This window comes from Arvicanthis niloticus, chromosome 19 (assembly GCF_011762505.2).
Source record: "Arvicanthis niloticus isolate mArvNil1 chromosome 19, mArvNil1.pat.X, whole genome shotgun sequence".
NCBI lineage: Eukaryota > Metazoa > Chordata > Mammalia > Rodentia > Muridae > Arvicanthis > Arvicanthis niloticus.
This window is the reverse complement of record NC_047676.1, coordinates 42576157-42594389: the sequence shown is the minus strand read 5'-3', so window position 1 is coordinate 42594389 and position 18233 is coordinate 42576157.

Below are 18233 nucleotides of genomic sequence, written 5' to 3'. Positions count from 1 at the left end.
ATTGATGATTTCATTACTGTGATGAATGCCATTCTTGGGAGGTAGGAGATGGGCATGTGTCCCTGGGTACTGTATTTTACCCTAGCCCTTTCCCATCTCCCCTGCTTTGCATCCCAGTCACCATGATGTGCTTCTGCTTGCCCAGTTCCAGCTTCCCTCTTCCTGCCTGGCACTGGTAACAGCAGAGACTAGCACACCTACCTTTAGACTTTGTGTAAACTACACACTGTCAGTACTCAGGATTTCTATTATCCTTGAAATAATTTCTATTATTCTTGAAATACCCAAGAATTCTTTCTTTTGCCTGCTCCACTTCTCAAAGTGTTACTATCTTCAAAGACCCAGTTGAAGCAACACCCTGCAAGAGAAACCTGAACTGTCAACCGAAATTTTATGCACATTTTATCTGACCTCCTTTGTAACCTTTCCTGATAGAGGCTAAGAAACACTGTTTGGTTTTCTTTGCTTTGCTTTTTCTTTTTTATTTTTTCTTTCTTTCTTTCTTTCTTTTTTTTATATCTTGCTCTTCCCATACCCTTCTTTTTGTTGATAAGACCTTGCTTTGTAGCTGTGGCTATCCTTGAACTTTTGAAATCCTGCCTGTGCCTTCTGAGTGCTGAGATTATGGGCATGCTTCTCCATGTCTGCCTTTCGGGCACTTAGTTCTCTATTCATCCGCTTTGCCCCACCAGTGTTCAGCCCATGGTAGAATTCAATAAAAGGAAGGTTTTTGAGACATGATCTTGCTGTTCAATTCAAACTGAGCCCACACGCATACTCTCCCCTTGAGTGCTGGGATTATAAGCATGTACCCCCTCCCTCCCGGTGCATGGCTAGTAAGCTGAGTTTACTACTTAATGATGCTTGGTGTCGTTACTATAGTATATTACTATAATATACATTAGTATTATATATATTAGTGTATTACTAGTCAGGCTCAGAAGCACCTGGTACCTACACAGCTCCGGTTCTAGCATTAGCAGACTGATGTTACTGAGGTTACTGCCAAGATACAATACAAAGAAGTCTCCCCATCTTTTCACTGTTGAGGTTCTGCCTCTTCACAGGTAATTCAAACTGAAGCTCAAATGTCTTACTTGGAGAAAAATCAGAAACACAGAGAGTTTCTCCTTGGCGCATCCACATCCCACTGACTGCCTGGCAAGTTTCACAGATATGTGCTGCTGATCACTGAGTCCCTGTCCTCAAAGGATGGCGCAAAGGAAGGACTCTTGCTCTGTCCACTACAGTATCTCCAGCACCTAGGACAAGGCTGGCCTAGAGTAGGCAATACGTTATACAGAATGGCTACTAAACATTATTATGTATTATTTATTTAGTCATAGTGGGGATTGATACATGCTAGGCAAATATTCTAGTACCAATTTATATTCCAAACTCAAGTTTTGTTCTTTTTTTTTTTTTTCTTTAAGAACAATTTCAAGAATACAGCATTGTGGTTTTGCTTTGTTTTAACTATCATTATTACGATGCTGTGGTTTTGAGGTTTTGTTTTACTTTAGTTATCATTGTGAGAAGGCTAAAAAGAGATGTCTCAGTGGTGAAGAGCTCTGACTGACTGTCTAGAGGATCCACGCTCAATTCCCAGCACCCACATGGCAGTTCACAGCTCTAGTTCCAAAAGATCTATGAGACCTTCTGGCCTCCACAGGCACTGCACACACATGTGGTGCACAGACATACATGCAGACAAAACAAAATTTTAAAAAATACAATTTCCCTGGGTCTTTGGATTTTTCGTGTCTGAAACCTGATTCGGTAGTCATCATGCTTTCCTTTTTAAAGTAATGTTTACAATTTGTTACTTGAAAATTTACACATATATACAATGTACCTTGATTACAACTACTTCCAAATCCCTCCTTCCAACACCCATCACCCCCCCCAACACATCTCCCCAACTTCATGTCCTCTTTTTAAATTATTATTAATAATCCACTGAGTCAAAGTAGTGACCCCCACAGGTGTGGGGTCATCCCCTGTGGTTTGGACAACCTACCAGTGGCCACTCCCCCAGAGGAAAGGGGATCTCCCTTCCCCAGTAGCCATCAACTGCCAGTAGCTCCTCTTAGCTGAGGATGCTATAATCTACCTGTTCTGGAGGTTAACACTGATAGGTAGGGTGAGGGATGTGACACAGCTGGCAAGGTGCTTCCTAGCACTCATAAAGCCCTGGGTTCAATCCCTAGCACTTATGAAACAGAGGCAGGGGGATTCAATGTTGACCTTGAATGAAACCATGTCTAAAAATGAATAAATAAAAGATTGCAACTTGACAGGATAAAAAAAATCACAATCACACACACACACACATACACACACACACACACACACACACACACACACGCACGCACCCACGCACACACGCACGCACGCGCGCACTCGCACACACGCACGTGCATGCAAAGCTTTGGAAACCGTATTGAGTTAATGGCTGCTCATTGTAATTATGTGGAAACCCTCACAATTATTCCCCTCAAACAAACTCATATTCCTTAAAACATCAAGACCAACTGCCTGATGGGCATGTAGGAAGACTGACAGGCGAAAGAGCATCAAAGCAAACCATAGAAGGAAACTAAGAATCTCTCCTTTGGTACCTAGAAATCAGGCTTTATGTTTCTGAATTAGCAAAATCATGGGTCAACTCACCATTAGTGAGCATAGGAGTTGTGGTCACACTGTGAGTCTTGAGGACTGGACTAAGGGGGCAAGCATCTTATACATGGAGCCATCTTGTGACCCACTAACTGACTTTTGTTAAAGATTCATAAGAATTTGCTGGATCTTGTAGAGATGTCTAAAATCCCAGCACTCGGGAGGCAGAAGAATAAAAGGTTCCAGAACAGCCCAGGCCACACAAGATTCTAGCTCAAAACAACAAAAATTCAGTGTTTAAAAATATGTAGAAAGCCGGGCGGTGATGGCGCACGCCTTTAATCCCAGCACTTGGGAGGCAGAGGCAGGCGGATTTCTGAGTTTGAGGCCAGCCTGGTCTACAGAGTGAGTTCCAGGACAGCCAGGGCTACACAGAGAAACCCTGTCTCTAAAAACCAAAACAAAAAACAAACAAAAAAACAAAAAAAAACCAAAAAAAACAAAAAACAAAAACAAATGTAGAGGAAAGTAAGGTCTTAGTGTATACTTCAGAACTAAATATTTTAAGTTTGTTGTGACCCTTCTAGTTTTTTTTTTCAAACAGATACATGCCATTCACATACACATGTGTATTTTAGTAAAATTGGGGTATTTTCTATACAATAAATACTGTGCAATTTGATTCTTCCATAGGTATCAGTCAAGGTTCTCTAGAATCACAGAAGTTATGTAATCTCTCTATATATTAAAAAAATTTATTGGAATGACTTACAGTCTGCAGTCCAACCAACCAAATGACGGGCAGCTGTGAACGGGAAGTCCAAGAGTCTAGTAGCTGCTCAGCCCCACAAGGCTGGGTGTTTCAGCCCGTCTTCTGTAGAAGCTGGAATCCTGAAGAAGTGGGTTCCCACAGATGTGCTGGCAAGTAAGTGCAAGCAGGCAAAGAGTGACTCTTCCTTCTTCCACTGTCCTTAAGTCGGCCTCCAGCAGAAGGTAAGGCCCAGGTTAAAGGTGGGTTCCCCCATGACTACACCTATTTGGAACTTTATTTGGAACTTGCTCTGTCCCTGGCTGGCCTTGAACTCAGAGATCTGCTTGCCTCTGTCTCCCGGGATTAGAGGTGTATATCACTTTGCCTGGGCCTAAGCTTTTCATGGCCACTATGTGTCAAGAGCCAGATCAAAATCCTGTGTCTTCCAGCCTCAAGATCTGGATCACAAGCCGGGCGGTGATGGTGCAGACCTTTAATCCCAGCACTTGGGAGGCAGAGGCAGGCGGATTTCTGGCTCACAGATGTGCCTTCCATTTCCGGATTGTTCTCCTTTACTGGGTTGTAGTTCATTCTGGTTATAGTCAAGTTGACAACTGGGAATAGCCCATCACACCACAAATATTTTAAATGCTTATTTTTGTTTTAGTTTATGTGTATGTGTTTGTGTGTCTGCTACATGTGTGCAGGTACCCACAGATACCAGCAGAAGGCACTGGAGCCCCAGAAGCTGGAATTATGAACAATTGTGAGCTCTCTGCCCTGGGTGCTGCTATGACTCGGATCCTCAGACAGAGCAGCTACTGCTCTTAAGCCGTGAGCATTTCTCCAACCATATATGTATATATTTTAAAGTGGCATGCGGTGAGTGTACATCGATATAGAACACAGAGGCTTTTCAATATATGTCTACCCTGTACTATTCAAAGCAAGTCAATGTCTCTTCCAACTTTTATTGTTTCCTTTTTTTTTCTTTCTTTCTTTCTTTTAAAAACTTCAAGCCAGGGGCTGGAGAGATGGCTCAGCGGTTAAGAACACTGACTGCTCTTCCAGAAGTCCTGAGTTCAATTCCCAGCAACCACATAGTGGCTCACAACCATCTGTAATGGGATCCAAAGCCCTTTTCTAGTGTGTGTCTGAAGATAGCTGCAGTGTAGTCACATTAAATAAATAAATAAATAAATAAATAAATAAATAAATAAATAAATAAATAATATTTTAAAAACTTCAAGCCAGGTGATCCCAGCATTAATACCAGCACTCAGGAGGATCTCTGTGAGTTCGAGGCCAGCCTGGTCTACAGAACTAGTTCCAGGACAGCCAGGGCTACAAAGAGAAACTCTGTCTCAAAACAAAACAAAAAACAAACAAACAAACAAAACCCCTCAAACCAAGAAACAACCAACTTCCTACTTTTAGGTGGGGGTGGGGGTGGGGTGTGCAGGGGAGGAGAATGGTGCTTCCCTGCATGTGAAGGTTAGAGGATAATTACCTTTACGTGGGTTCCGGGAACCGAGCTCAAACTACCAAACTTGGGCAGTAAGTGCCTTTCCTTCACGAGCCATCTCACCAGCTGCCAGCCTTTCTTTAATGATAAAACTATTAGAATCCTTTTGTTATATATATATATATATATATATATATATATATATATATATATATATATATATTCCGTAGTTACGTATACTCACCGCGCTGTGAAACAGTGTGAGCTCTCTGCCCTGGGTGCTGCTATGGAACTGGGATCCTCAGACAGAGCAGCTACTGCTCTTAACCCCGAGCCATTTCTCCAACCATATATGTATATATTTTAAAGTGGAACGCCACGCCTTCTGCCCCCATTGATCAACCCTGATAACTGCCCTTTTACCTCTGTGAGATCAACTTGGCTAGCTTCCGTAAGGGAGAGATGTCATCCGTCTTCCTGTGTGTCTGGAGTATTTCACTTAGACTGACAAGTCTCCCACCCTGTTGCATTGATTGACAGGGTTTCCGTCTTCCTGGCTAAGCCGTATTTCATTGTATATAAGTGCCATATTTTCTTTACTCATTCATCGGTCCGATCACTTGAGCTGCTTCCATTTCAGGGCCTTTGTGTTTTCACTCCAGTAAACACACACACACTCATGTTTGTTTCTTCAGCATACTGGTTTCATCTTTACTGGATATATACCCTAGAGTGGGATTGCTGCTAGATATGTGTCTGTTCTGTTTCTAGATTTTTGTTGTGGCTTGATGTGGTTTTTCAGACAAGGTTTCTAGTAGTCGTTGAGCCTAACCTTGAAATAAGTAGCTCTCATACTCCTGACCCTCCTGCCTGTATCGTCCAAGTATTGGGACAATAGGTCTGTGACTCCTCTCCTGTCTCTTTAATCTTTTACGCTTTCATACTTTTTTCCAGAAAGGTGGTAGTAATTTACCTTACTATCAAAAGAGTGTGAGAGAGGCTGCACTGACAGAGGAAGTGGCCGTGACTCCCAGCACCCACATGCCAGCTTACAACCTTGCAACCATTCGTCACTCCAGTTCAAGGTGATCTGGCATCTTCTTATGACCTCCAAGAACATGTGCAGTGCACATACATGCAGGCAGACAGAACACTTACATGCACACACAAAAATTTAGTAAATCCACAAAAAAATTTTAAGTAAGAGAGTTTCTCTCACCAGAATTTATTATTTATCTACTTCCTTTTGGTGCTAGTGATGAGGATTGAACCTAGGACCTCCTGTGTTTGAACTAACGGTGTTCCACCACTGAAGCTCCAGCCCTAATCCCATTCTCCTCCCTACCTCTCTCTAGGACCATTCATTTATTTTCATTTTACTCACAGACGAGGTGGGAAAAGGGAGCCACCAGTTACCACACTGAGCAAGCCTGTAGCTCTCCAGTGAAGACAGCAGAGTTGATATCATCTTATTTGAGGTGACGGGTAACCGGAAGAGCCTGAACTTTGCTGCTGCTGGAGGCTGGAGTCTCCCGGGTCACAGGTGTGCCTGTGGAGAAAGGACCCGCCATGGTGATCATAGGTCACAGGGCCCCATTGCCGCTGCCCATAGAGAAGGAAGCTTCCACAGTCCTGGGTCTAGCACGCAGGAAGTCAGCAGGACCGTCACAGAGGAGACCTGAGAAGTCACTGTCCTTACGTCTGTACCCAGGATGTTGTACAATGTGTCTCCGTAAGGACCAAACAAAGGCTGACTGCTTCCTTTCCCTTGATTTGGGGGTTTTCAAGTGTCCGGTAACCTCTTCAGCGTATGGAAACAGTGCCCTTTCCCCTTCGATTGAAACTTTGGGAAATAGCTCTAGAGGCCCTGCAGATCTTCATGCCTTGGAGGCAACTTCATCTTCAGCTTTACCTTCCAGTCGAACAGCCCTGGTTTCCCAGTTACTCCAAGATCTAATCAGAGGCTTGGGGCCTTCCTGCTTCCTCTTGCTCCTTTCCCTTCATCTGTACAGGCTGTTACTCCATGTCCAGTGTGGTATGTTGCATGTTTGCTCCCAAGAGGCACTTACTGTGCACCTAGAGCAGCAGAATCTGAGGGTGTCCTTTCACTCTCCTGGCCTAGATGGCTCTCTCTTTTGAGGCAGGGGCTCACTATGTAGCCCAGGCTAACCTTGAACTCATAAGCCTCAAACTTTAGCTTTCAAACTGCTTGGATTATAGGCATGATCCAGCATATCTCTCTCTCTCTCTCTCTCTCTCTCTCTCTCTCTCTCTCTCTCTCTCTCTCTCTCTCTTCTAATGTAATGTGCATGAGTGATTTGCCAGTGATTTGTCTGTCTGTGTACAAGGGTGCCTGGTGCCCCGGGATGTAGTTCTCCTAGAACTGGTTTACAGATGGTTGTGAGCCACTTTATGGTACTAGGGATTGAACTGAGTCCTCTGGAGGAGTATCTGGTACTCTTAACTGATGAGCCATCTCTCTAGCCCCATCTTTCTTTCTTTCTTTTCAAATATTTATTAAGCTAGCTATGGCATATGTATTTAATCTCAGCTCTCAGAAGGCAGAGTCAGGAGGATCTATCTGAGGTTGAGAGCAGCTTGGCCTACATAGTGTCTTCCAGGGCAGCCAGGGCTACCTAGTGAGACTCTTATTAAAAAAGGAAGAGAGAGAGAGAAAGACAGAGACAGACAAAGACAGAGAGAGAATATATTCTTTGTGTGCATGTGTGTGCATGCATGTGTAAGCTGTGCATTCAGAATCACAGGCAGTTATGAGTTGTCTGATATGGGAGTTGTCTGATGTGGGTGCTGGGAACGCAACTCAAGCTCTCACGTCCCCTACAAAAGCAGTAAGTGCTCTTAACTCCTGGGCTATCCGAGTCCATAGTTGTCTTTTTTTCTTTTTCTTTTAGTTGTCTTTGTTGTTGTTTCTTTTTTTTGTTTTTTCGAGAGATAGGGTTTCTCTGTGTAGCCCTGGCTGTCCTGGAACTCACTCTGTAGACCAGGCTGGTCTCAAACTCAGAAATCCGCCTGCTCTGCCTCCCAAGTGCTGGGATTAAAGGCGTAAGCCACCGCTGCCCAGCATCTTATTTTTGTAATAGCTATTTAACCAGAGTGAGGTGATGTCTCCTTATGGTCTTTCTTTTTTTCTCCTTTCCTCTCTCCCTTTTTTCCTTCCTTCCTTCCTTCTTCCTTCCTTCCTTCCTTCCTTCCTTCCTTCCTTCCTTCCTTTCTTCCTTCCTTAATTTAAGACAGTTTCTCAATATATAGCCCTGGCTATATATTGGCCCAGAAAGCACTATGTAGTATAGTATAGGCTGACCTAGATCTCACAGTGATTCTACTGCCTCTACCTCCTCCTAAGTTCAGGGTATACAGGTGTGTGCCATTGTGCTCAGCCTGTGTGTGTGTGTGTGTGTGTGTGTGTGTGTGTGTGTGTGTGTGTGTAACTGGTGACCTGGTTGTTTGCATGCCTTGTACATTTTGGATTTAACTCTCTGGTTGTGTCTTTGTCCTGCTTATTGTTTCCTTCCATGATGATTTATCTTGACTGTCAGCATCATTTATTAGATGAAGAAGCACCTGGCCAATTAAGGAAACACAATTCTGGGGTGTCTATAATTTGTCTCCTGGGAGGGTTATTATTAGATTGAGAGGCTCTAATCTAGCCTTGATGGATTTGTAATGTTGATGGTATTCTTGGGAGGTGGTACACAGAAGGAGACAGGACCTAGTTGGGGGAAGGAAGTCACTGAAGTGTGACCTGCCCTTTCCTATACTACACTCTCTTTCTGCTTCTTAGTTTCCAGGGTGTGAACTGTTCTGCCAGCTGAGTTCTCCCTGCTGTGATGAGCTGACACCTCTAAAACCCAGGAGCCCTGCCAGCCTTTCCTCCCTTTAGTTGTTCCATGAGGTATTCTGAAAGGTGACTGCGAGCTGATGCTCCTTGGTGCTCAGATGCTTGTTAAGTGACATAGCCTGTTTATCAATTTTTGTTTCTATTGCTTGTGTTTTGGACTCTTCTCGGGAAACCTTTGTCCAGACCAATGGTCAGGAGCAACTCCCTTCGTTCCTTTGTTTTTTATAACGCCATGGTTTCTAGTCTTACATTTATACCTTCACCCATTTTGAGTTGATTCTGCCAGACAGTGGTGGTGCACACCTTCAGTCTCAGCTCTCCGGAGGCAGAGGCAGACAGACCTCTGTGTTAGAGGCCAGCCTGATCTACAGAGCTAGTCCTAGAACAGCCAGGGCTACAAAAAGAAACTCTGTCTCAAAAGAACCAGTTTGAGTTGATTTTTTTTAATATAGTGAGAAAGATCTGGTTTCTTTCACATATGAACATACAGCTCTCTCAGTACAATTTGTCATTTTTATTTCTTTTTGTGTACCTGTCACATGTGTACATACAGGTACACATACATGTGGAGGCCAAAGATTGACATCTGGTGTCTCCTCCACATTGGTTTTTGAGTCAGAATCTCCCAGGAAGCTGGAGCTGCCCAGTGAGACCCAGAGCTTCTCCCACCTCTCCCACCCCAACACTGGGATTAGAGGTAAATGCCATTGCCTCTGGCATTTTTTGCGTGGATGTGGGGACTAGGGCCCTCATGCTGGTGTAGCAAGCAAGCATTTTGCCAGCTGAGTCATTTGTCACATGGACCGCCCACGCCCAGCACCATTTATTAGAGAGATACTTCTTTTCCAAAGTGTTTTGCTGCTGTCCTAATCAGCAGTAAATAAATGGATTTATTTGGGGGGGATTTTCTGTTCTGTTCCTTCAGTTTTCTGCACATATTTTTATGCCAATATCATGCTATTTCAGGTAATAACATTTTTATTACAATTATTTACTTTGGGGAAGGCACACATATGAGGTCAGAGGAAAACCTATGGATTCAGTTCTCTCAGTCTACCTTGTGGGTCCCAGGGATTAAACTCAAGATTGAACTGACAAGCACCTGTCCTCTCCTGTGCCATCTGTCACTGAAGCACACTGCTTCAGTTTTTATAGCTTTACTTTAGCTGTCTTTGTGTGTGTGTGTGTGTGTGTGTGTGTGTGTGTGTGTGTGTGTGTGTAGATGCCATTATTGATAAAAAGCGCATCGAAGGGGAGTTGCAAGGCTCGGCAGACAGAGGCTCTTGCCACTAGCCTGACAAGCTGAGTTCAATCACTGCACCCACATGGGAGAAAACTAACTCCCATAAATTGTCGTCTGACTTCCACACAAACATTATGGCATGTGTCCCCACACCCAAAGCATGAAAATAAAGAGAGACGAAAGAAGGAATTGTATTAAACCCGGAGATCACTTTGTATAGACATTTTAACATGAGTTTATCCAATCCATGGACGTGAAAGGTCTTCGTTTTAGTCATGCCTTCTGTATTGCATTTTAAGTTTATCTGGTTTATTTTTTGTGTGTCTTCTCAATGTGTGTCACCTGCGTCCTGTCATTTTCGCTGTAGCAGTCATTGTCTTCTCAGCCTATACTTTTCTGATAGCGTTTTCATCTGGTCCAAAAGAAACCCAGGACAAATAGCTAAATATGGTGCCGGTTCGCACACTCAAGTATCTTCCGCCCTCCAGAAGCACCACTCAGTATCTGTGGTTCCCCTCATCTCTTCCCACACTGCCCCCCATAAACTTCTCCAGCATATGAACTTACTTCCCCCACTCCTCATTACTGTGGAACTCTGCCAGCCATTTTAGCCATGGAAAATATCTCTCTCTCTCTCTCTCTCTCTCTCTCTCTCTCTCTCTCTCTCTCTCTCCTTTTTCTCCCTTGCCCTCCTCCCTCTCTCTTTGGTTTTCTGAGACAGGATTTGGTTTCTACGTGTAGGCTTTGCTATCCTGGAACTCACTGTGTAGGCCAGGCTGGCCTGGAACTCACAGAGCTCTACTTCCGAGTGCCAGGATTAAAGGCGTGTGCCAGCAGCCGTTCGCTCTCCTGGTTCTCTTGGCTCTTGACTCTCTCTTAGCTCTCTTGGTCCCCTGTCCTGTCATGACAGGGTCTAGTGGGCCAGCCATGTTCAGCGTACCACTTTCCCTCCCTGCTCTGGACTCTTCCAGATGCCTCTGGCTGTACTCCTATCTACAATAAAAACGTCAATCATGCCATGGAGCGCTCATGTTCTCATTTTATTATAAAGTTAATTTTGCTTTATAATCATCATGAATAAAATTGTTTCCAAGCTGTCATTTTCCTTAATCGTCCCTCCCTCCCAACCTTCTTGCTTTGTCTTAATTGATTATATATATATATATAGATAGATAGATAGATAGATAGATAGATACATTCTCATTCTGTAGCCCAGACAGGTCTAACTCATTATGTAGCCCAGGCTGGCCTCTAACTCTTGGCAAACTCCCTCTTTCAGCCTTCCCAACTGGAATTACAGCCATGAGCCACACCCTTAGCTTGCTTGTTTGTTGAGAGACCTTCTGTCTTCCGTCTCAGGCTGGGCTCCGACTGCCTGTGTAGACATAACCTTGAGCTCTCCGTCTCTCCAGCTGCAGATCCCTGTTGTTGGTCACCACGCTGAGTTATTGGGTTGTTGTTTTGGCAAGGTCTCCCGGTGGCCCAGGCTGCCCTCTAACCCCGAATCTTGCTCCAGTCACTGTAGCGGATTATTCACAAGCGTGTGCTGCTTCGACAGACTGTACTTGAATGACTCAGATTCATTTGGACGCACACAGCTGTGGGGAAAGCCTGGGTCTCCAAGCACACGAAGAAGAGCTTGAGTTTATGTTCAGTTCAGTTCAGATTAGGTTCTGTTTAGGTGCTGCTGCTGGGCTAGCTCTGAAGGTTACAGAAATGACTGAGACCTAGGTCCCACCCATTGAATTACTAGGGCCCGAGGAGTGGACTGACATAATACCTACTTTGTTCACTACCACATGTTCTAGTACCCACAGATAGTGGCCATTCAATGACTACCACATTTGCTGAGTAAAACAGTTTGGACGCTTTGTGCAAGGGCTATGGTAAAAGGCTACGGGAAGGCTTTATGGTTGAGGCTGGCAGTTTGGGAAGAATTCCAGCGGGAAAGGCCCTTCCCACCAGAAGCTGTTGCCCAACTCAGGCTGCAAAGATAACAATGAGCGAGAGCAAAGCTTTACCGATGAAACCTTTCACCGATGCAAAAGAAGTGGCTGCCGCCACCAAGACTGACGGCCTCCCGGAACCAGGGCTGGAGGACAGAGATCACATCCTGATACTGCTGGAGAGAATGGCTGTTTAGCCTTGAGCTTTGGATTCCTGCTTTAGGAAGGGCTTTTTTCTGATCCTCTCAAAGGAGATAAGGAGGAGGAAAAATGTAAGAGACTTGCAGTTATCTAGGTGAAAAACAATAGAGGCTGAGACCATGTCTCCATCTCTCCTACAAACCATAATTCTCCTTTAAGAACATTGTCACGATTATTCTTGTTCTCTCTCTCTCTCTCTCTCTCTCTCTCTCTCTCTCTCTCTCTCCTCTTCCTCCTCCTCCTTCTAATTAACCCATTACTTACTGTAGTGTGTGTGGCATGGTGTATGAGAAGATATATGAGGCCTTTGCCTTTTTAAAAATGTGTGTGTGTCGGGCGGTGGTGGCGCACGCCTTTAATCCCAGCACATGGGAGGCAGAGACAGGCGGATTTCTGAGTTCGAGGCCAGCCTGGTCTACAGAGTGGGTTCTAGGACAGCCAGAGCTATACAGAGAAACCTTGTCTCAAAAACAAAATGTGTGTGTGTGTGTGTGTGTGTGTGTGTGTGTGTGTGTGCCCTACAAGTGTACATGAACCATGGTACAAGTGGACAACTGTGTGCAGTTGTGTCTTCTTCCTCCTTTATGTATGTTCTGGGCATGGAAGTCAGGTGACCAGGCTTCTAAAGCAAGCATCTTCACCCACTGGCCCCAAACGGTTTCTTCTCCCACTTTCTACCACCAGCTTATAAACATTTAAGGCTTACCAGGAATGCCGATTTCGTGGTGAAAGAGTTAAAATTTTTTAAACCTTCCACAGATGGAGTCAAGAGTGCAGATCAGCTTGTTCTGCGTTCTGGGTCCTAGGAAACTAGCTATCTCAAGACAAAATAGATGATAGATTGAATAGAGTTCAGAGCTGGGAGTTCAAGATAGCGTGACCAAGCGCTCTGGGTACCAGGAACTAAAAACTGACCATAAGATAGATTGAATAGGGTTTGAACTGAGAGTTCAAGTTAGCGTTCCTGTGCACCCTGGATACCAGGAGAGTTTGAGTTGTGCACCCTGGATACCAGGAGAGTTTGAGTTGGGAGTTCTCAGCGTGCCCGTACATCCTGGATACCAGGAACTTGGCTGATTACCTATAGGCTCTTAGAGAATAGCCTGTTCCTTGTACCCTGTCACAAACTGAATAATGGGCTGGGACTTTCCACAGGTGCTCTCCAATAGCCCTCCCTTACTTCCCCTGGGTTGTGGTTCCCCCTCCCCCCAGTTGTGATTTTGGGCTTTAAATTCTCTCTGTCTCCAAAGCCCCAGGGTCAGACCCCATTGCCCCTGCGTGGGCTACAGGTCTTGACCTCAGTATATGCCTCTTGCTGATTACATCAAGTTTGGTGTCTTACAGTTATTGGGGTGGCCGCAAATTCCCGAGGCTTGGATGAGGCCCTCCATTCATGGGGGCCTTACAATGGGTAGTGGTTCTAAACCCTCTGCTTCCTCTGTCCTCTCTTATAACATTGATCATAGCTTAAAATAAAAGTTGGGTATAAATGTATTTGCTTGATATCTACCTTATTAGTTGGGCTCTGGGTTTCATGAGGAATTGAGAGAGTGAATACATAAAACGCAAGGAAAACAATATGGAATGAATTAAAAGTAGCACATAAGAGCTAGGCGTGGGGCACACTTGGGAGGTGTAGGCATAAGGGATCAGGGGTTCGAGGTCATTCTCAGCTACAAATCAAATTCAAGCCCGGAGTATGTGAAGCTCTGAGTCAAAAATCGGGGGGAGGGCACTGGGTGTGGTGGTGCAAACATAATCCAAGCATTAAATCTCTGTGAGTTGAAGGCTAGCCTGGTCTATACAATGAGGTCTAGCCTGTCAGAACCACATAGTGAGATGCTCTATTAAAACAAATAAACAGAGCCGGGCGGTGGTGGCGCACGCCTTTAATCCCAGCACTTGGGAGGCAGAGGCAGGCGGATTTCTGAGTTCGAGGCCAGCCTGGTCTACAGAGTGAGTTCCAGGACAGCCAGGGCTACACAGAGAAACCCTGTCTCGAAAAAAAAAAACAGGGACTGGAGAGATGGCTCAGTGGTTAAGAGCATAGACTGCTCTTCCAGAGGTCCTGAGTTCAATACCCAGCAACCACATGGTGGCTCACAACCATCTATAATGGGATCTGAGGCCCTCTTCAGGTGTGTCTGAAGAGAGCAATGGTGTACTCATATATATAAAGTAAATAAATAAATCTTAAAAAAAAAAAAAAAACAAAGAAGCAAACAAAGCAAAAACAAGGACTGGAGAGATGGCTCCCTGGGTGAAGGCACTTGCTCTGTGAGCCTGACAGTCTGAGTTCAAGCCCCAGAACACATGAGTCTGTGGAGCCAGTCCTACTCAAAGCACCCTATTATCCATGTTATCTTTCCTCTGTGCACTCCAGCTGGCTGATCCTGAACTTCTGCCCCTGACTCCCATTTCCCTAGAGCAGTGCTGGAATTGTAGCCTTCGACACTTCCCCAGCCTGCTTTTACTTGGGTTCTAGAGATTCAGACTTTACACGTATTTTAGGTCTAATATTCATTCATTCAGTCAGTCTGTCTGTCTACCTTCTATCTATCTATCTATCTATCTATCTATCTATCTATCTATTTGGTTTTTTGAGACAGGAATTCTCTCTATAGCCTTGGTTGTCCTAGGACTTGATCTGTAGACAAGGCTAGCCTCAAACTCAGAGAGCCACCTGCCTCTGCTTCTCCAGTGCTGGGATAAACCACTACTGCTTGGCAAATAATAATAATAATAATAATAACTTAGCAATTATGATTGCCTTTTCAGGTTGATAATGGCAAATCTGCATTGAATATGATGGCCACTTGGTCAGTAGTCCAATTTTACAGTAGCCAGTAGTGTTCCCATTTACTTAAATAATTGATGCTGTCAACCAATATTAAGATTGTCTTCCCTCTTCTGTTATTAAAGCTAGTTAGGGGCCAGTAAAATGACTTAGTGGGTAAAGGTGCCATCAAGCCAGAAGACTTGAGTTCAGTCTCGGAAACCCAGAGTGGCAGGAGAGAACCAGGCCTCACAAGCTGTCCTCTGATCCACATACCTGGTACCAACATCCTCAGCCACTCCTGCCTCCTCTCGCAACCACACAGAATAGAGTGTAAAAAGCCAAACACTAATACTGCCACGTACATTCTGATACACGTTTTATGTACGATACTACCACCTAGTTCTGTGTCGGATAACCTGTAGATTAGAGCCTCTCTCTCTGCAGTTTTTTTTCTTTCAACAGTGAGCTGTTGGATGAACACTTACACCCGTTGGGTTTTACTTGCTTTGTTTACTATGCTTCCAGACACTTCAAGTTTTATCAGAAATTGTTTCAGAATTAGCAGGTGAAAGAACAGGAACTGAATTCAGACAGGATATTTTACTGCTTCTCAACGGTGTCGATTAAAGGCTTGGAAAGGACTAGAAAGCCTGACAATACTGAAATGCTTGCTTCAACTGTTCAGCATCTGGGTTCTTGTTCAGAGAGTAACTAGGTGCTGTCTCATCGGCTCATCAGCAGGACTCCGTGTTCAACCCCAGTGACAGCCGAGTGACAGTTCTTGACTGTCTCAGGACCACCCTTCATTTGTACAGCTCTGTCATATCTAATTATTTGTGTTTTTTCTTCCTCGTGTTTATTCCCTGTTCTCTCTAGTTTACTCTCTTTTTAAGTCATAATGTTATTAAAGCAAACTGTAACATCTGTATCAAAGGAAAGCAGATAAAAAGTTTGATATTTCTATAACCCTATTGAGATTCCAACTAAATGTATTAGAGGCTTTTATTATAAATAAAAAGACAGTCTCTCTCTCTCTCTCTCTCTCTCTCTCTCTCTCTCTCTCTCTCTCTCAATGGTATCAAAACTAGGGCTTCACATATGTCAAGCAAGCTCTCTACCACGAAGCTGTCCGTGAGTCCCCAGAGATGATTTTGTGGTACCTCTGTCTGCTGAATGCTATGATTAGGTGGGCTGCCTCTGCTGAGCTTTAGAGCGCCAATTTATTGAGATTTATCCTTATTTTTCTAGTGTGTGTGTGTGTGTGTGTGTGTGTCTGCACATGGATGGATGTGTTGGAGTTGCAGGCAGTTGTGAGCTATCTGACTGGGTGCTACAACAAAACCTAGGTCTTCTGGAAGGACAGAGAGAAAGATCTTTTAACCACTGAAAATCTCTCCGGGTCCCTAGCATGCAAATTAATTTCTTTGTTCCCTTCCTTCCTTCTTTTCTTTCTTCCTTCTTCTCTCTCTCACTCTCTCCCTCCCTCCTTACATACCTTCCTCTTTTCTCCTCCCTCCCTCCCTCCCTCCCTCCTTCCTTCCTTTCTTCTTCCCTCCCTCCCTCCCTCCCTCCCTCCCTCCCTCCCTCCCTCCCTCCTTCTTTCCTTCCTTCCTTCCTTCCTTTTGCCTTTTGTCTTTTTGCTGTTGCTCCTGTGGTTGTATTTTTCTTTTCTGAGACAGGGCGTACGTGTAGCCCTGGCTATCCTGAAACTCACTCTGTAGACCAGGCTAGCCTCAAAGTCAGAGATCAGCCTGCCTCTGCCTCCCAGGTGCTGAGATGAAAGGCATGTGCCACCACCACCCAAGTAACATACTAGGTTTTTTTTTTTTTTTTTTTTTTTTTGAGGAACTTATTTGTGTGTTGTAAGTGGGACTGAGCCCATCTGACTGACCACTTCTCCTATACTTACCCTGGTTCCAGCTGTAGAAAGGAGTGTTTGAACAGGTAACACAAATAGGACACCTCATGAGGCCATTGTTGACTTGGGGGCCCATGACTTGAGCGGCACCAATTAGAGCAATCTCTATTGCTTTGCCAGATAGACCACTGGGGAGCCATTCTTTTTCTACCTGAGTTACTCAAATTGGAAAAAAAAAATACAAATGTGGAAATTTTAATAGAAAAACTTGGAGTTATCTTTCTGCCATTGCTCAGTTTGCAGACACCATAAGACTTAACATCTTTTGAGTTACTGGATCCAGTCCTTCCTGAAGTTATGGCCTCTGGACTTTCACAGTGACCCAAGCAAATAAAATCTGCTGACTTCGCAGTGAGTTTCTGTCACCCTCCTTTCAGGGAGTGCCTGTGAACACAGAGCTTCTGTCTGAAGGTGACTGACACTGTGCAATGCTTTCTTTCATCCGTGACGACCTTGAGCCTCTCTGGTAACAGATCTGGTCATCTGAAACAACGGAAGGCGGGTACAACACTTCTGTTTTCTTTTTGTCTCAGTTGCATGGCTACCTGAAAGAAGAAGCCAACTCACTTATTTTGTGTGAAAAGAAGTTTCCCCTCAAAGCAGGATGCCTTTTGTGGGAAGTAAATTGAAAAGGAAACAATTTCTCCTCTGCAATCTCCCCCACCCCTTATTCAGGGCACGAGCTCTTTCATGTTAGAGTGAAAGGAATCTGAGCAAGACCCCAGAAATCCCCCTGTACCCCACATCCTTCTTTGTTATACAGGACAAGTTCAGCTGAACCTCTAGAAGTGGAAAACAGGTGAAAAATACAATCACTTTGATGGCAAAAGAAATGGTTGGATTAGAGATTGAGAGAAAAGCAAGAATTAGAAGTTAAACTAGGAGGATTAGGAAGAGAATTGTAAACACCACCGGATAGTCTTATTGGGCAGGGCGTCCCTCAGTCTTTGTTGTTGTTGTTTTGCTTTCCCTTAATATGCAAATGGGTCATTTAGTGATGGTGTAGTCACCCATCTACCCTTTAGACTGACTCACAGAAGCCAGACAAAATGCTGAGAATTCAACCGGGACTGAAAGATATATCTCCAACTGTATTATTGAAAGTCAAAGTCTGATTCTAGCAGGGAAGATAGATAACCATTAAGTATCAGCAATGGTATTTGGAAGACGGTTTGAATGAGAAACGTCTCCCACAGGCTCACATCTTCAAACCATGGTGATGCTATTTGGAGCGGGATATGGATCCTTTCCGGTATGGAGCCTTGCTGGAGGAAGCATGTCACCAGAGGTGGAGAGTGGAGGGAGGGGCTGTGTTTGATTGTCTCTACCTTCGCCCCACTTCCGATTCTACTGTTTCCTAAGCTAGGTTGAGATCTGAACTCAGATTCCACTCCCAGCCAGCTGCTACAATGTCTTTCCTGCCGCTGTGGACTCTCCCTCCAGGAGTGTAAG